The sequence below is a fragment of the Pyxicephalus adspersus genome, chromosome 10, assembly GCF_032062135.1.
Source record: "Pyxicephalus adspersus chromosome 10, UCB_Pads_2.0, whole genome shotgun sequence".
In the NCBI taxonomy this organism is placed as follows: domain Eukaryota; kingdom Metazoa; phylum Chordata; class Amphibia; order Anura; family Pyxicephalidae; genus Pyxicephalus; species Pyxicephalus adspersus.
The window spans coordinates 40342028-40359469 of NC_092867.1; the positions used below are offsets into that span (position 1 = coordinate 40342028).

Sequence of the window (17442 nt, forward strand, 5' to 3'; positions counted from 1 at the left end):
GACATTCATGGTGCAAGTTTGTAGATCCCCAGTAGAAGAAAGCAAAAATACCAGTGCTAGGAAACTGCCATGGGCATAAAACCCCCAGCTGAAATAACTGGTAGGGAGCCGATTAATATCTGAGCCATCCCACATATATATAATAAACCAGTGAATCTAAAATCATTCAATGGCAATGAATCAATTACAGCCACTGAAACACATATATCTGAAAGATGTTTAAAAAGTTTCTGTGAATGCCAGATTCACATAGACTAACTAGGGATTATACAGAATAGCAGTGGTGTCAATGTGGCCAGCAAACCTTCATTTTCATCATTCGCAGGTATTTATTTTTTTAATAACAAATTGTCTAGCAAACATTTTTTAGAAACAGTATACAAAATATTCTTTTAATAGTATGGCTAGATGGTTATGCTGGATATTTTATGCCTGCTGCACCATACCAGATAAAAATGACACATCACATTATTACTAAGATCTCAAAAAGACAAAAGAACGCAAAATTTATCAAAATAAACACGCAGCATTGCTGTTGGGAACACGAACAGCTGTGGTTTTGACACTGTCAGGAATATGTTTTACACCTCTAAGCAAAATGTATAAAGACCTGGTGCCCAAACGGAAGCCCGTTGGTCCCACTTGTGTGGCTCATGGCCCCCAGAAAGCTGTAATAACAGTAATCTCAATAAATTGTATATAAGTACTCTGTCTGTCTTTAGCTAGAAGTCCCCAGTCTCCAACCACCCCTCTACATGTCTTCAGTCTCTTGAACCTGTGGACATTATACAGCAGATGAATAAAGTATATGTGGCCCCTATGGTGATGTCAGACCCACAGCTGAATTCCTTTCACCTTGTAAGTTATCACTAAAAGAACAAAAAAATGAACCTTAAAGCTGATCTCTGGGCATCAAGTCTTCTCCACTCTTAGACTTCCACCCTGATATCCTGACCTAAAGGCCTCTTACTTACCCAACTTTATGGTGCATAATGCATGACAGTGAATGTAGTAGAGTTTAATATTGCCCAGAGATAAGCTTTAACAACCCAAACTCATGCAATGTTTTTATGCTCTATGATATAACCACAGGTCCATTAAAATAAATAGTATTTTACATACAAAACAAAGCATCAGCTATCAGATTGGAAAACCTAACAGACCATACACCGATACTTAGAAAATGCATAAACACAAGTGCCAATAAAACATAATTAACTTCCTTTGTTTCAAATGTCAGTTACTATATTATAGAGAAAAAATTATAGTTAACTCTATTTGCAAGTATTACTGTTTTTCATAATTATGGCCATTTACACAACCAGGCATTCATGTAATGAATCAAGATGGGCATAGCTACTTGCAGTGCATTTCAAGTACTTATTAGCATGTAATTACCATGTGTCCTGGCTGCAGGAGAAATCTTATATATGTATTATTCCTGAAGCAAATTGATCAGTGGGGGAGTTACAAGATACAAAAATATGGTTATTTATGAGTATTCATTACTGTATTTAAATTGGACCTCCATTACTGCACTTACCTGGATTGCAGTTATGGATACATTTTAAAACAATAGCTGAATACATAAAAAAGAATTTTAATTATTACTATGGAAAAAAGAAGGGTTGGAACTGGTATCAGATTGAAGTTGAGGTCTCTATTCTCAAATGTTTTTCACCACTTCCAGACTTAAAAATTGATGATGGCTATTACCATCCTGAATGTGATTAAAAACCAATTCCACTTTAACATTTCAGGAGTAAAATTCTGGTCAAATGACCAAAATGTTCAGCCTTCGATCATATAAACTCTGTTGACTGAGGCATTACCAATAGTTCTGATACAAGAAAAGTTGTTGACAATTCTAATGCATTTGCTTAAATGAGCATAAGCATTTCAGGAAACCTAAAGCAGCATTCTCCAGCAAAGACTTCAAATATTTTTTAACGCAATCTTTCAGAGATGCACGCCATGGTCAAGCTCATGTCTAAACATTCTAGTTGCCGGGCTCTCTAGACATTTTCCCTCCATTTCATGAGTTTCTGACCCTGAGCTTGTACGGTAAGGTAAGGACTTTTGATCTGGGTAAGTAATTTGGATAAGCGACTCAAAGTGCTAAAGCCAGGGGGTCAACCAGGAAACTTGGATTTCCATAAGGTAGTCATTACTGATAGCCCCATATTTGTCTTGATGGGTTTGCTTTATCTTATTCATCTGTCAAAAATAATTGATATAGCTTTACATTAACTTCGAATCAAAGGTCCACTTGAAGACACTACCTCATGGATGCTTTGGGTTTTTTTTTCCATGAAGTGAGTTATGGTATAAATAATTGCTTCAGATCATTTGGGCTTACTGTTGTCAATCTATAAACATGCGTCATGGAACAGTTACCACATTAAAGGACTGGTAAACTACGCTTTAATGTTAGAATATCAATTCACACCCTTCAAGAGAAAAAGAACTTTTAAGAAATTGTCTTCATGGGAAAAGAAAAAGCAAAAATTACCAGTAAATGTAACCAATTTTTCCTCATCATCCATTTGCTTTTAATTGCAATATTGATTATACCATTACAGCTTTGTGCAGTAAAACATTTCACAGCCTAACTTAAAAAAAAAGAAAAAAAAAACTTTACAGATACTAAAAACCTACTTAATAAGCAACTGATGTCCCTTGAGTCTTCTGGGCAGTACAGAGCTTAGAGTTGATTTGCCTTGGTGGTGATCTGAAAACTTAACATACACTTAAAGAGGTTGTCAACTCGGTGTGGGCTTCTGGTATAATCAGCACAGCATACTTGCCGAATATGGCACAGACTTCCCAGTCCAGGACCTGTCATGACTGTGCCTTCAGAAAGAACCATCTTCACCTTCCGAGAAAAAGGTAATCCTCCACTGGATACCCACTGATGATACAACTCCTGAGATTTTGCCTAATTTAGTTTTTCCATTTGGAACCTTTACTAAATTCCTCATGTATTTTGATACATGAGTGTAGTTTGATGCCTAAAACTGTACCTTATCAGGCTGTTGTATTAGATCTTTGCAAGTCTTTTATGCACCTGTCTCCATTCCAGAAAGTTATCACCCCATATCATCTATCTATCCTTTCTTTATTTTTTTATATTCCTTTATCCATTGGACTGCTCTCCAATCATAGGCTTGAATGTAGAACAGACAGCTCACACACGAACCCAACATTTCTACAAGAGGCTCTATGGCTCCAAGGCGAAATCTTATGAATGACCATTCCCACCAAAACCAAATGTGAGAGAAAATCAACATTCAGTCACTGGGGAATTTTGTTTGCCTTGTAGAGATTTCCACTTATTTCTTGTTGGGATAATTGGTTTTATTTTTTTTTCATCTAATAAATTAGTCATCTGTCATTTACAAGCCCTTTTGTAAAATGCCTTAGTAGATAAGGACAGCGAAACCACAGGTACGGTAATAAATAAAGAATATTTAGTGAACTGATCGAACAAGTGAGTGACCGTTCTCTTTCGAATCAGGTTCATAAGCTTTAAACATTTCATTTTGCATACAAGTCCAGCAACTAATTTCCTGTAATCCACTAGTGGTTAAAGAGTTGAAATCCATTTGTACCCAGCTATACTGATTGATGGTACAAAAGCTTAATTGACTGCTTTTTTTTTGTTTTTTATATGTGAATCCACCTCTTTATTTTGCACAATTTAATATTTCACACAATTGGTACCTGTGTGTAAATTACAAACAGGTACCAATTGTACTCGGAAAGAGGCGACACCTTTCCAATGCCATATATCTATTTGCAAAACTAGGATCCTAACAGGATAATGGTCACATCTGACCTTGGAGATTGTTTTTCATGGAGAAATAAATCAGCACAGATAATAAATGCTTTCTGCTCATCTGCTGAGATATAATTTGGAAGCGATGGAGAAAATCGCAACACTGATAAATGAGAGGAAGATCATTAACCAATAGCAAATAGCAATAAAAGCCATAAAAGTCGTATAATACCATTTCTGTAGATTACATATAAAAATTCTAATTTTAAATGATATATACAAAAACATTTTTACTACAACCCAATAAAAAGTTAAATTACTGTTTAAGTGCACCTGTAAAGCATAGCAGTTGAAGTATTTTTATTTTTCCCACATTATGAATGATTTAGGTTTTTTTTTTAGAGCAGTGAAAAAAGCCTCATCTTCTGGACCATTAATATCCCATCTACTAAACATAAGCCCCCATTAACTTTCTATGGAATTTCGTTTGTTGGAGAGTTTGTTGTCAGGAATGTCCTCCATCCACAAGCAGATCATACTGTTTGATATTTTTTGGCAGTATACATCCTAATCAGAAAAATACTAAGCCATGTATAAGGATAGAAAGACTGTCAATTGGAACAGAAGGACTGAAAATCAGTTTTTTTTCAGGAAACAGTAAATACATGTGTGTATGAGCCCCAAAAATGCCTTGTTATTTTTTAGCATATATCTCCCAGGAATATAGTTCAAGAAGCATTTAAAAACACATAGAAAATAAAAAGACCTATACAAAGTAATAGATTGGCATTTAGGTCTGCATAGGAATGCAATATAAATACAATGTAACACAAGATCAGAGCATAATTTAAAGGAAAAAAAGAATACTGAAAAAGCACTGGGACAGCAGATTCCAAATACGCCTTCCAAAAATGGCAGCTCTTTTTCCTCCATGACGATCCATTGGCATTTAAAAAGATTGAAGTCCTTTTTGGACAATTGCAATTTAGGCAGGTGGTGGAAATCCTGGCTTCCCCTGCATATGCTAGGAATAAACTCCCATGTGCCTGCACAGGAGTTGATTCATATCTGCCTGGCCAATCAAGATGGCTAAAGATCATCTCACCGGAAGATTGGGGGCCTTGCGATGGAATGGGGATAGGCGAGTATTGTGGGTTTGGTTCCACTTTAGAAAACTCCTTAATTTGTAACAAGTAGAAAAGTAGGAGCAATTGCTTTTTGAAGTTCTACCCTGCCTTCTTGGTCTATACCAGAGGCCCCAGTGGTACTGAAACCAAGACTTTTTCAGAGAAAGAGAACCTTCCACCTGCTGATACAATGTTAAAATGATTGTCCATTTGCCCCATACCTTTGCTGGAAAAAAAATTACTTACAAACTACTATGTCTTTTTCAACCCCGTTTCCGCCGTCCAATCCTATACTTCCCAATTTTTTTTTTATTTTTTTTTACTGCTGTCCCTGTGCTACGGAGGAAAGAAACTGAGCTAGGGGTTACGTTTTTTCCCCTTTAAGTTACTCTCACACCTGTTTCTTGAGAGATGTTTTGCAACTTACAAGATTTTTGTTTTTGAAGCCTATGTCAAGATAACGAAGCAAAATATAGAGCAGAAAACAACCATACAAAATTACAGAATTATAAACCTCTCAATTAAGGGCACTTGATATAACTCTTAATAGAGCATAACACTAATTACAAGAGAAAGCAAAGTTAAGAAATTGAAAATTGAGCATTGGCAATAGGAAGTTGTTTAGTACATTATGCATTTTTTTGTGCAGCGGAAATATAAATTTGAATGGTATCAAATGGGAGTATAAAAGTCAAATGATATGGTAAAACACAGCGCCTCCTGGACACCTATTGTAGCTTCCAAAGTTTAAAGGGTTTTTATAGTTTGTAATTAATTTGTGAGTTAAGGGATCTGTGCTTTAGCACCTACAGACTTGCTCAGAGCCTTTCCACTTCAGAACATACAAGCCGAGACAGAACACATTGGATAGAAATTACTTGTTATAACTACATGGCAATCCATTTCCTTCTTCTATGGTGAGATGACCCCTAGCAGGGTCTATATTCAGGTAATTCTTTAAATACTTGCATACCTAGCAATTTTCCAATTATAATACTTTTTTAGAACAAGGATCAGCAATCTCAAAAACAACCGATTAAACATCAAGTTAGAAATTGCAATAACATATTCTGCAGATTGCATTTAAAGCACAATTCCAAGTAAGAACTCCTAAGTGAGCTTCTTTTGTAATGTATAAAACATAGCAACTGTAGTTAGGCCAGAAATTACCTTTAAAGAAGATCTAAATCTTTACGTAAATGACATTCAGTTTGCTAAAGCATTTTGTATCATAAAATACAGTCTTAATTTTTTCTCTGTGTTTTTTTCTCTGTGTTTGTAATATCAGCTCCTGCCTGATTCTATTCACTTAGACATATTTTTCAAACGCAGAGTTTACTATTTAAAGGCATGCCATTAAAGGGTAAAATGTGTCAGTTGACATGAAAAGGCTGCATCTGATGAAAACGCACCTCAACACACCAGCATCACCAGTGGGTATGTTTCAGGATCACCAAACAAAGGGCATTGGACTATGTAGGTTGGCTTTGCTCGCTATATACTATCTATTGGTAAAATTGTGTCTGGAGAATACTTTTAAATACTCTTAAATATGTTTAATAAACAGTACTCAGAACAATAAAGGTGTGCAAAGATTGGCAACCCATTTTTGTATATTACAGTCAAAACGTCCCAGGGGTTTCTGCTTATACTCACTGACATTTGCAAACATTAGTCTACACTGACTTACTAAATAGGTCCCCTGGCTGGTTCTCACTTCATTGACAAGCAGAAGTTCTTAGAAGGCTGAATACATTAAGTGACTCCGTGTGAAGTCAGCAGGATGTGGAAATGGTGTTTCCAGAGACACTGGAGATGAGAAGAAAGCTATATTTCTTTGATTACTGCTAAACCATGGAAGAATACTTACTGGTAAGCCAAGGATAATAAAGATTTTCAGGTACAGCTCTCTTCTTCTCACATTTTTTTAGATATGGTGGTGCTTTAATACATTTTGTAGCTTTTGACAAGGAGGAGTACTATGAAAAAAGAAAATTGCTTGTCGGGATGCAGCATTGTAGAGTCAAGGATATTGGTGGCAATACGTCCAGGTATAGTATGCAATGGAAATTAGGGAAAGAAGGAAAGGGGACACTGAAGCTGGGCTGGCGATGGGAGAGCCAGTGGTATGTGCTGGGGTACAGGAAAACTCAAATGTATTCTAAAATGTACTCCTGAGTTGGCTATAGTGGTAAAAAGACATATAGGGATCCCATAGTACCAGATATGAAAATACTGCGCAAGAAGCCTATTGGTGATAAAATAGTTCAAACCTTTGCTAGTCACTATTAATTCTGCTTACCACACATGGCATCATGTTATGGATTACTTAATTACAAATATGTCAGTTTAAGTGGCATCTGTAAAGTTTGGTATGAATCCAACCTTAGGATTTAAGGCTTTAGTGAGAGCAGGGTTAACCAATGCCGTGTGGGAATTGGTTACAGGTCTGATTCTAAACATCTAAGCTGAGAGAAAGAAATATCTGCACCGGTTTCACAGCTAAAAAAGCCAGTGTTTCATTTCACGTCTACTTGTTAGCTAAATAATTGGTATGGGGGTCATGGAACAAGAGATATTAGTCATGGCTGACTAGCCTCTCTACCCCTTCTATTAGATATGCTTGATTCTTCTGTAATCTAGAGGCAAGCAGTGCCTGTAATACATCAGGTCTTTGGTTGGTACTGCCTGCTGCTTTTGTATTCAAGATTGAGGTATGAGTTGTAATTAGGTTATATCAGAAGAAGGCTGCATCTACAATGTAAGGAGACCTGGAGTTCCTTGGGATTACAGAAACGTAGCCATAGGGAAAGGGTCCGAGCAAAGATTTACTATAAGTTTATCGAAACTTGCCAGAATAACTAGGGTTCAGCCAATTATTGATTTTTAATATTGGTATTTTGAACTGCATTCTACATTATGGATTAGGATCAAAAAATAATGGTGTACGGGAAGGAGGTATATACATATTTAGGATCTGTTATAAAGCAGCACATCACCTCTTATAAATGTTATCAGACTGATTATTTCTCCACAGCCTCATCTTTTAAAGAGAAGATCACTGAATGCTAAAAGCATTTTACAATAAATGTACCATTCGATCAGATCAACAAAATTACCATTAAAGTGTAATTCCATGTCAATATAAAAACAAACCTATTAAAAGATTCCCTTTAATATGCTCATGGTTCTCAATTACTATAATAAATAACAAATTATCAGTTCATCTTGTTTTTTTCTTCCTGTGCCAATGACCTTATTTTTCGAAATTTATTCCATCAGACAACTCAGCACTTTTAAGGCAAATATTTCCATGCAGTATTGCTTAAAAGATATACAATGCTTTTATTCTAATATCCATACAATCAAGAAGCAATAAAAACAATTAAAACATAAATCTCAATCTTTTTCTTGCTTGATGTGTTTCATGGAACCCGTCCACTTCTTCAAGAGTCAATTGAAAGCTACAATTATACAGTATATACATATGTATGTCAATTATAATGTATCAAAACATAATAGCAACAAATTTAAGCACCTATTAGTTTGCATAAACTTACATTTTTATATAATCAGCCCAATGTATCTGTTATCCCCTCAAAAATATTGGCAGGGAAGAGTGAGAGTTTTAATTGTTTTTATTGCTTATTGATTGTATTATTGGCAATATTGGTAGTAATATTGGTTACATGGTAGGTTAGGTTGAAAAAAGACATAAGTCCATGAGTTCAACCACTAGGGAAATAAACATATCCCAGATATAAAACTCTATAAGACATAGTTGGTCCAGATGAAGGCAAAAAAAACCCAGTACAATTTGCTTCAACAGGGGAAAAAATTCCTTCCTGATTCCATGAGGCAATCAGATGTTCCCAGGATCAACAGTCTCTGTTATCTTTACTTTAAAGCCTTAATACCCAGTTATATTCTGTGCTTCTGGAAAAACATCCAGCTTTTTCTTAAAGCAATCTATAGTAGTTGCTACTTGCTCAATTTTTTTGCTATTATTATATTTAAAAAAATGTGGGGGTTTTGCTTTACTTTCCTTTGCAATCTGTCTTTCATTTTGAAGTTTTGCACATTTTATCTCTTTTTTACATCTTTTGTTATATTCTTTATAGTTTTCAAATGATTAAGGTATCCTTCATTTTTTTTTCATTTTTGGAATGCCCTTTTCTTGTTCCTTATGGCTTTTTTACAGCTGGGTCCTGTCCAGCCCCTCCCAGTAGTTTGTCCACTTGGTCCACCACATGCCAAACCCTGGCACCAGGGAGACAGCAAACTATTTGGTTGAAGGGATCTGTGCGACAAACTATTCTATTTGTCCTTCTGATCAAAGAATCTCCTATGACAACCAATTGTCTTTTCCTTCCTGCATTTCCCTCCCCACCATTACTATATGTGCTGCTCTCCTGGGTGTTAGCGGTAGCAGTAACAGCTAGAGTTGCCACCACTGGGTCTGCCACCTGCACATCTTCACAATGTTGCAAATATGTTTGGGTGCTCAAACACAGGGCTGGCCTTCCTTTTCTGGTTGCCCCTACCACTCCCTCTAGTTACATTAACCCAACTCCCTACATGCTCATCCTGATTAACCTCTCCATCCTCCACATCTAAGCCATTAACTGCCTGCTTAGTGAGCAGGGGACCCCTCTCAAGGTGATCCAGTGATTTCAGTGTTGCAATGCGCTTCTCCAGCTCTTCAATGTGAGATACCAGAAGGGCATCTTGCTCACATCTGTCACAGCAGTATTGACCTAGGAGCTGTTACTCCATTTGTGCATACATGTGACGGACTGTGCACTGATCAAAACCTTCCACCTTACTACCACTCATCTTCCCAGTTACAATGTTTGTTTACAAGGAGTTATAAAAGTTTACTTACAATTTGTGGTTACTAGAAGGGTTCCTTTTGATTGCGAACCCCTGTGTTTTCCAACTCCACTTTTAACCAGCCAAGAGTGAGCAAGCTCAAGGTGAGTCTGGCCAGAACTTAAATCACCTGTGAAACCTTGACCACTCCCCTGTGGATGTCAGCAAGGGAAAAAAAGCTAATTAAAACAAAAACTGACAGTCAAGCAGACACAACCCAACAGTCAAACAGACACAACTCCCAAATGCACAATATCGGAAAACAACCGTGTTTTCTAACTCCACTTATAGCCAGCCACTTGTTTCACCAGCCAAAAGTGAGCCAAGTGGTTATTAGATTAAAAACATTGTATATCTTTTAGGCAAAACTGCATGTAAATATTTGCTTTAGAAGTCCTGAGTTTGTTTGATGGAATAAATTTGGCATACTTGTTTTTAGAATGTGGCAAAGGTTTAATAATTGTTGGAAACTATCTATTTCTTTATTAACCTTATTCATCAACTTGACAAATTTGTATTTCCCCAAGGGGTTGTTGGCACCCAAAAGGTAAGTCTCACGATTAGCTACCTAACATTGCTGGGCAGTTTGGACCTCACGCCTCCCCTGTTACACTGCTCGTCATTTGACCTTAGTAATTGCTTTGCCAAGACATGCGGTCTTTATAAATTAGAAAATGTGATTTTACCAATTTCTTTAATCTATTAATTCACCCTATTTGTCCTGTTGGCCATCATCACAGGGAAAAAAAGTGATGGGATTCCAAGAAATATAGTATACTCTGCAATAGAGAAAAGCTTTGCAGTGTAATAAACATGTATTACCGATTGCTGACATGCACTTCAATTCAAGTGCAAAGTTAAAAAAAAACTGTAAATATTTCACTCAGAAGAACAACATTCGTTTTTATTGTCCAGTGGCATGACTGGAGCACTAACTCTGCAAAACTGCCACTGTCACACATACATTAGGATTAGTGTCACAATTCTCGACAACTAAGAACAAATTCAATATCATGGACCACTATGAACTTGCAAAAGTCAATATCACAATCCTGGGCAACCAGGAACATGTTAGGATCAATAGAAAATCCTTGGACCCATAATAAAATGCTAATGTCAATATTACAATCCTGGCCCACCAAGAACTGGTGATGGTCAATATCACAACCTTGGGCAACTAAAATAAGCGAGATCAATGAGATGCAGCTTTTAGTTACCTGCCAATCAACATTGCAGCTGTGATAAATTATCCTAATCATTTGTGTCACTGATTGAAATAAATTAGTGACTGGTAGCAGTGAGCACTGTAATTTAGGATTGGACTGTAAATGTGATGTATGGATTATAAGTGACAACTACCCCAAATACACGTCATTACTATGAAGCATAGTGACTGACTAATGAAGCCTCTGAGCAGATGTGTCCAGCTCTAAGTGCTCAGAAATCGGTGACACCTGTGCTATCATCTTATCACATTTTAAACTGCATTAATGTGTTCCTGTCTTGCTTTGTGCAGAAAACCTCGGATTTTACGGACCTGGAAGTGGATCTTACCATGGGGTCTAACAAAGACTGCACATAGAAATATTAATAGAAATGTTTCTGAAGAGGGACATTTCTCTCTACAGGTATTAGTTGTTCAATCTCATTCCAAACTGTTGTGTATTCAGACAGAAGCGAAGATTGACTCCAGTCCCCAAGAAGTTTTATATCTTCCTCATTGCCATGTTGGCGACAGCTGCATAAATTAACAACCTATGTAAGAGTACATCACTAATTATTTTGTCTGGAAGTCTTCTGAAGCTCGCTGTTTGATCTGAAAGCACTGACAATAGAGCTTCAGATTGATTAAGACGCAACCTAAAGAAGAACAATGCTAATCCCATTTTTAATGTTCCCAGCATTTTAAGAGTTTTAAGAATTTCAAATTACATCTACCAGTTATATTTTACCAATAATGTATTAATGTTTCAAAAATTAAAAAAAAAGTCTAATCAAAGGTTATAAAGGAAACTTGTGGTACGAGATACAGTGGATATTATTACTTAGGTCTTGAGAATCTCACTTGCTTGGCTAATGATTTTAGTTTAAGTAAAAAAAAAAAAAAAAAAAACTTAAGTTAGCATGCAAAATAGAACTGGCTGCTTACTATTTTTAAACTCAAATGATCATGATTGACCAAACTGCACTTTAATAATAAAGAAACATTGTAAAACAGAACTGGGCTCAAATCCACTGGCCTATATTCTTATCCAAAACATGAATTTTTAATTTGCCATATTCCTAATTCTATCATATAAACACTTGCGTATCTTGCCCATCTGGCATCCTTGTTGGTACAAATCAGCAGTCATATAACCTTTATAACTAGCTGTAATGGAACTTGGTATTATCAGCACTGTTAGACTGTTAGAATATATTATAGAGGTCAGGGCTAAGAGATGGGGGCTGGATATTACACTATTATCCCTTTGCCTCAGGCATAATGAGTTGCCCTGAAGGCAGTTAAATGTACTGCTATAACAATCAAACCACTTTGCCTGAGACCAGATCTAAAATTTGTTAAGATTAAACAAAATCCTAGCTGGTATGATAGCCCACTGTCTTTGACTTGTTGACTCAGAACAAGCATGCAGTGGCCATGTTACAGAGCAAACATCACTTCCTGTGAATGCAAAGCAAACATTTATCGTTTCTACTTAAAGAGCTCAGAATCCTGTAATTTATGCACATGCATTATTACGTCCTGATAAAGGGGAACCCCTAAAAAGCATTGGAAGTTTTGTTCCACCTCATCCTGATTCGGAATAAAAGGAATTTTACTTTGTATATGAAAGACTAGTATTGTGGTGCTGTCATTAGTTGGTTCACCTGGCTAACCTGCGTAATTAAGTTCACCAACTAGATGCCAGTTGATTATATTGTATCTCTATAAACCCTGGTACACCAGTGCCTCTTATTCTTATCCTTTGATACATGTTTTCTCATGGCACATCTCCTTTAAATGCATTACTTTCAGAAACAATTTTCCTTTTTTTTTTTTTTCTTAAAAATCCAGGACAAGAGCCTATTAGACGGACCGTCATTAATTGCAAGGGGGCCTGAGGTTATTTATACATGCTATTTCTCCTATAGTCCGTAACCAATAAGTGACTCCTTCCCTCCCTTTGCCATTTTTTCTCTAAGTACCAGCCATTATTAGGTCAGTCCTTATACCCCAAGTCAATTAGGTATAATTCCCACAATTGTAATATCCATACACAAAGGTTTATGAAAGCAAAGTGTTTCATCAAAGTATAAGAAGTTTATCACAGCTCTGTACATCTTTTAGTAAATCTATTTTTTTTTTTTTAAACATTCTTTATTTAAAATTTTAAAAACAGTACAATAAAAACTGGGGAAGGGATGCAAAATATCGCTGGATCGGAATTAAATCACATAAACAGGCACATATTGACATAACAACCATAATATTATTCCAATCATGTTAAAGCAAAGATGTAACAACAATAATACACTACAATCTAAAAAGTCCAAGTAAAAATAAACAGAAAAAGCAACTGTAATTAAATAGCAAAACAAAATGGTATACGGGGGGGGTAGGTTGGGACAGAAAGGGAAGGGGGCGGGGGAGAGAGTAAGAGGAAAAGTACACAGGATGAGGGGTCTCTCCTAAAGGAAAAACTATAAGTATAAAACTTTAAGTATGAGAACCAAACATAGAATTCAGTTAGTAAATCTAATTTTTGAATCAGCAGGTGTACTGTGAAGCATAGACGCAGAAATTCAAAGAATGAACCATAAAATATTTGGTATTATGTAGTTTGGAAATCATAAATGTGTTAATGGGTTAAGTACTGGGACGTGTCCATATCAGATGATCTTCTAGCCCAGAAAGCCCAAAAGTCCAATATGATCCTCCTACGCAGCCTTCAATCCATCTAGTTATAATTATTTTAGAAACAAATTTGCAAGGCTGAGTGCATTTTATACTCATTTTGACTGTTCACCCTACATTGAACTTATGTAACCTGTCGTCTTTCCAGCTTTCAAGCCTAAGGCAGAAGGAGGGAAACACTATACCTCCTAGATGAGGTAAAAGGGCTTATTGATCTAAAGGATGCAATTTGGAACAATTCAGACATCCACTTCTGTCCTGTTGAATCTCAAAAAGCAGTTTTCAGTGTACAAAGTGAAGGAGGGAGGGTCGATGAGCCTGTGTATTTGTTCAGGAAGAAGCAGATCTCAAAATTGAGATGATCAAGGATAAGAAAAGTCAGCTTCATTGAATTTAGATGACAAATCAAGGACATCACAAAAAGGCATCACAACAGTCTTGTGAACGTTTGCCAAGAAATAATTACTTTACGCTGTATATTAACACCCCCACTGTCACTACATGTTCACCCATATTCTTTATTTAGCTTAAACAAGATCACATATTTAGGTATACCTCTCTAGTACTGGGTTGGACCACCTTGGAAACGGCCATAATTATTTATGGTATAGATTTAAAAAGGGAGGGGTGACATTGATCAGGAATTTTGGTGCATATTGGCATGATATCATCACTCAGTTGATTTGTTGGCTGTATATTCATGATGCAAATCTCTTGTTCTACCAAATCCCAAAAGTGCTCTATTGGATTGTGGTCTGGAGACTCTAAAGGGCCATTTGAGTACAATGTCATGTAAAAAAAGAAAAACAATTAGAGATTTAAGCTGTGTGACAAGACAAGTCATCATGCTGTAAATAGTCATCAGGAGATAGGTACACAGCGGTCATAAAGGGAGGTCATCGACCATACTATGGTAGGCTGTGGCTTTGAAATGACAATCAGTTGATAACAAGTGGCCCAACCTGTGCCAAGAAAAAATCCCCCACACCAAAACAAGACATATGTGTGGTTTTATGCCGTTGACATCAAATTCTGACTCTATCATGTTTATGTTGTGGCGGGAATTGAGGCTCATCAGACCAGGCAACGTTTTTCCAATCTTCAGCAACAGCTTCTGAAATACTTTGAAAGACCAATACTTTCAGTAAGTTAGATTAGAAAGGTACACCACAAGCACACCACAGCCTTCCTCCCCCAAGCAACGAGCTGCCTTTGCCCCTGGGCCCTACAACAATCTTAAAGTATATAGTTCCACCCTTTATACCCTTACTTGGCTTCTGTTTGCAACGCAGCTCATTTTGGTCTGACTTATGTAGGTATAGGTGTATGTAACCTGGAAAAACTCAAACCTATAGTCAAAATATCAGTAAACCACTTTTTCACCAAGTAGCTAAATAGTTAATCCTGTCTTGAGACATTTTATTGTTATTTTCCCACTGGCCAGTTTCAGCAATTATAAAATCATTTGCAGCATGTTTACATAAGGATACAAGCTTGACAGACCAATTATTTTCTGTTCAATAAAATTACAAATAAAAGCTTTTACTAAAATGAACGCATTTTAACTTATAAATAACTTTTTAATATGTGCAGAGATTACACAGGTTGAAGGCTCAAGTGAGTAGATCAATAAATCCACCAGCTTCACCAAACTCAGGACAAGTGTAGCCATCACGCGGGTCACAGGAGAAATGAAATGTAAAACTGCATTCCAGTGGATATGTCGTAAATATCTACACACCCGGCTATCCGCACTATTCTGGTTCTTGTATAATAAAACCTACCCTATGTGTATTATTGATCACTCGAGCTGAAACTGAAGTTTTATAATATTATCATATTACAAGCTCTCTGGGAACTAAGTAGACAGTTTAGATGCATGTTTTTCATCATTTATTAATCTAGTATAGCTATTTTGTTTCTCCATTGTTTCACATACTACACATCTGGGAAACACAGCAATTATCTTCGCAAGAACCAGTAAGGGTGCAAATGTTGCCCCATGTTACAAACTAGGCAGATTTTTCTATCACTGTGTAAGAAAGATAAGGTGCAAATTTAATCTTCATATTGATCTCCAGGATTTTCATGCTTATGTGTACTATTAATGAATAAAATCTCATCCATCATGTGCTTCATAGCCACTTCCATTTCCTTGCCTGGCAAGGTGGAGTGTTTAGAATACCCAATTCTTCCAAAACACTCTGGACCCGGATCTCTAATAAAGATCTGCAATCCACAAATAAATGCAACCATATGCAGGTCCTTTAACCCCCTTCCCAGAAAAGGAGGAGAATGCTTTATAACTACATTACAATGGGTTTACACTTTTTTTTAATTAATCCGGTTGGGAAGATTTGGGATATGGGATGGGGGATATCTATACAAAGTTAGAGGAATTCCTCTATTAGATACCAATCACAAGAACAGATGCCATCAATAGAAAAGTTATCCTTAGTTTGTTTTATTGTAATTACCATAATTTTCCTACTGATAACTGCCACTAGGACAGAGGGGGTAGTTCTAACCACAGGTAACACCGACAACATTATAAAGCTGTAGACAGGATAGGGAACAACAGTGACACAGTAAAGTCCGAGAAACTACCTTCATTTAACTTGGCAGGCAAACCAACAAATTTTAAAGTAAAGTAAACCACTTTCTTTGGTACCATATACACGCTAATAAAGTAAAGAATATTTAGACCCCATTTCAATAATAGAGAAGCAACACACTAGTAAAAATATGATTCTCTTCTTTGTTCCATGTCAGCACACTCCTAGTGCTGTCCGAGAGTTTGGAATGAGTTGGACTGTGCAAAGAATAGCAGAAGACAAAATTATTATTATAAATAATTATTATAAAATCGGTTACTTATGTTGGTTGTATATAATAATGTCTGTTTTTAAAGAATGCACAATTGCTTTCCACATTTGTACCAGCAGCTTTTTTTTATCCAACAAAAAATAGAGCAGCATGCTGCACACTTCTCATTCTACATCTATGGTGAATAGATGGGTCAAATGCTTTCCAGCAGCAGCACTTACACACAAATGGTGGCATTTATTACTTCGGAACACCATCTTTAGTGTAAGAACCTTGTTGTTTTCAATATATAAGCTAGTTCTTTAATATAGGCTGCCAGTGTCAGAAAACTCTATCTCAAAACCCACAATTCCAGCAATAAACTTTAATAGTTTCTAATGTTACAAATGATGACAGCCGCATAATATCGCTCCAAAGTCAGGTAAACATATATGAGAAGGTAGGTCTGTTTTCCTGAACTGTGCAAATAATCTGTTGGAGGACATATGAGAGTGGTGCATTAGATGGAATAGGATTTAGCTGCCATCACCATTATTTCACTTTAGCACACACAGTCAGGAAAGGTAATTTTACTTGCGGAAAGACAGTCACAGTAAAGTGTTGTTTTTTTCTTTTACGACTGCATCTTGCGTGCCAGTGAAATTGCCCCTAAGTAATCTAGAGAACTGTTTTTTTCTTCTTCATGAACATTTACATCAGGATAAGCAAAAATGTATGTATATTATGTTAGCTTAGAAATCTAGTAGACAAAAATATGTCAGAGGCAATGGAAGAATGTATAAGAAGATGCTATGTGGTTCTCTTAGTCTGCAGGATACCATGTATTCCATGCCTATACCATCTTTAATTGTGGAATTTCAGGGACACTTTTTTAGATTTTGTGTGCCAATTACATTTGGGATTCAAAAAATCAAATTCAAAAATTTTTTTTCTAGTCTCTG

The 17442-nt window shown here is 36.4% G+C and overlaps 1 protein-coding gene across 1 annotated transcript in view; it reads right to left on the reverse strand.

Annotated features, from left to right (window-relative positions):
- The window catches only part of GRID1 (glutamate ionotropic receptor delta type subunit 1), a 577805-nt gene that overhangs the window by 498451 nt on the left and 61912 nt on the right, over positions 1-17442 (reverse strand). The window lies entirely within an intron of this gene.